This window comes from Neovison vison, chromosome 11 (genome assembly GCF_020171115.1).
Source record: "Neovison vison isolate M4711 chromosome 11, ASM_NN_V1, whole genome shotgun sequence".
Classification (NCBI taxonomy): Eukaryota; Metazoa; Chordata; class Mammalia; order Carnivora; family Mustelidae; genus Neogale; species Neogale vison.
In genome coordinates this window covers 44,177,360-44,180,273 of record NC_058101.1, presented here as the reverse complement: position 1 = coordinate 44,180,273, position 2,914 = coordinate 44,177,360, and the positions used below count along the sequence as shown (strand labels likewise).

Below are 2,914 nucleotides of genomic sequence, written 5' to 3'. Positions count from 1 at the left end.
AGCAGATCTTTAACCTACTGAGCCACCAAGTTACCCCCAAATATTCATATTCAAGAGCTGGAAATGTATGTATTAGGGTATGCCAGTGAAATCAGCTACTGTGAGTACTCCAAATATTGTCTTATTTTCTAGGTAGTTTTCGCAATTCTAGATTGTTTCCTCATTTCTCTACAAATTTGCAACTGTTCATTATTTTATGACTACAATGTTACTACATTAAAGAAAAATGAGAAGCAGTGATCATATTACTGAAATAGAGAAGAAGCTAAATATAACTATATAGCTGTGATGTTCAGATGTTCGGAAGGCATTATATATGATAAATAATTGCCTTCTGCTTCAATATTCCCATATATTCTAGAAAATTATATTGAAGTATGAAATAGTTTTCAGTTTTTTAATATAAATGAACTACTGTTTCAAAGCACATTTTCTTTAGAATCATTCAACTTATGATGCATCTCGGATATCTATGCTTAGATGAAACAAGTTGATTGCAATTAGGCAAAGATTTATTATTTCATTTTTGTTATAAATTTTGTTATAAATTTAGAATTATTTGCACTCATAGTAAAAACTAAAAACATGTTCACAGTAACTGTATAGAATTATGTAAAAATATAACTATTCCTCTCTAGTCAAGAAAAGCTAATAGGTTAGCAAAAGCTTAGCAAACACGTCATTAAGCAATGAAAAAAGTAAAGAATTATTGTCTGTTATTGGCCTTTCAGTATAGGAAGTGATTTTTTACAGACATTTTTTGAGGTAAAATTAAATAGAGAGAACTGCACAGCTACAATTCAAAGTTTTTTGACAACTGTGTACACCCATCAAGACATAATACATCCACCCGAAAAGTTCACCTGTGTTTGGCCCACAATAGTTAATCACTTTTTAAATTTATATCACCATGGATTAGTTTTGCTGATTTGGAGTTCATTCGAAAGAAATGACTCCATATGTACTATTCTGTGGTTGGATTCTCCAATTAACATAATGTTTTTGAGAATCCTTATTGCCATATGATGAATCAGGGATTTATTTTTTATTGTTAATTAGTGTTCCACTGTATGAATATACTACAGTTTATTTATCACTTGTCCTAAAGATGAATATTTGAGTTATTTCTGGGTTTGGGCAGTTTTGGTGAAGCTGCTATGAATATACATAAGCAGTCTGTTTTGGGCTTAAATTATGATATCTGTTCAGTAATTAGCTAGAAGTGGAGTTTCTGGGCAATAGACTAAGTATATGTTTAACTTCGTAAGAAAATTTCAAAGAGTTTTTCAGAGTTTTGTATGAATTCACATTCTTTCTGAATTATATGAATATCCCATTTTTTCTACATCTTTCCTAATACTCGATTATTTCACTTTTTAAAATCATCTTACATATTTAATCTTTAAAATTCTAGAGGATGTAGAGTGGTATCTCATTATAGTTTCAATTTTTATTTTCATGATGAATAAAGATATTGACTACCATTTATTTTCTTACATGACAGTCATGTCTCCCTTGATTAAGTTTGTACCCGTTTATAAGTTTTACTCATTTTTAAGAATTAAATTTCTTATCTTTTTATTTTTCATCTGTAAGATTTCTTTGTATTTTCTCGATAGAAAGCACCACACACGTATCACAAATACTTTCTTTCATATGTAACTTCCATTTCATTTTCTTACAGTGATTTTTAATGAGCAGAAGTTTTCCATTTTAATGAAATCTGATTTTTTTAAAGATTAGTTCCTTTTGCATCCTCTGTAAGTCATCTTTTCCTATCATAAGAGATGATTTACTCTCTTGTTATCCTTTTATTTCTAGATGTTTTATAGATTAATTTTTTGTCTTTAGGTCTATGAAATATCTTGAATTAATTTTCATGTATGTTGCTACATAAGAGTAGGATTTTTTTCCATTTAATTATCTACTTGTTCCAATATAACTTGTTGAAAAATTTTTTATTTCTCTTATTCCATATCCTTAGTATTTACATACATGTGTGAATCTCTTTCTGGACACTTTATTTTCTTTCAGTGAACTATTGGTCTGTTATTATGCCCATGACACATTATCTTGAATACTGTAATTTTATAGTAAATTGTGAAATCAGCTAGTGTGAGTGCTCCAAATATTGTCTTTATATTTTAGGTAATTTTGACAAATTCTAGATTATTGGCTAATTTCCTTACAACTGTGTAATCAGCTTGGCAATTTCTACAAAAACCACTATTGAGAGTTTAACTGGGGTTGTGTGTGTGTCTGTATAGATATGCATGTATATGCATATATGTATATATAGCTGTATTTAACTATAACATGTACAAATATTTGTATATAAATGTCTCTAAATAAAATATCTACCTTGAATATATTTATATGATGCAACTAGGACTTTAATATCTTTACATGAAACATATTAGGTGGTTTTTATAAGACACATTTGGGAGATAATATCATGTTGTCAGAAAATTTAATAAAAGAAAGGAACTTACTGGAAGGGGAGATACCATGATCATGAAGGTGATTTTCCTAGGGTGAGGCTTCTCTATTACATTCCAGATGTGCTGACCCCTGCCAGTTCCCCAAATGTGGGAAACTTGACTGTGTAATTTGTGGTAGTGGGGACTGCGTTTGCACTCTCATCCAACCATTAAATGGTTGAAAGACAAAATAAGTGAATGAAGGAATGAATGAATAAATAAATAAATAAATAAATATATTTTAAAATGTCAGGGACAATGGAAATTTTGTTCAGAAGGTGGGCCATTTAAATTCTCCTTATCTATAGGTCAGAAAGCTAAACCAAAATAGGTTATTTTGTTATTTTCTTTTTCCAGCTTCTCACAATAACTTGAAGATACAGCACGGAGGTACTTTTCCAGGGTCACAGATGTGGCCAACGGAGGAATATTTT

The 2,914-nt window shown here is 29.9% G+C and overlaps 1 non-coding gene across 1 annotated transcript; it reads left to right on the top strand.

The window, feature by feature from the left end:
- Positions 1-2,484: 2,484 nt before the first annotated feature.
- LOC122890568 lies at positions 2,485-2,644 on the top strand. Its single transcript, XR_006381097.1, has one exon. It is a non-coding gene; the product is annotated as a U1 spliceosomal RNA (small nuclear RNA).
- Positions 2,645-2,914: the final 270 nt, after the last annotated feature.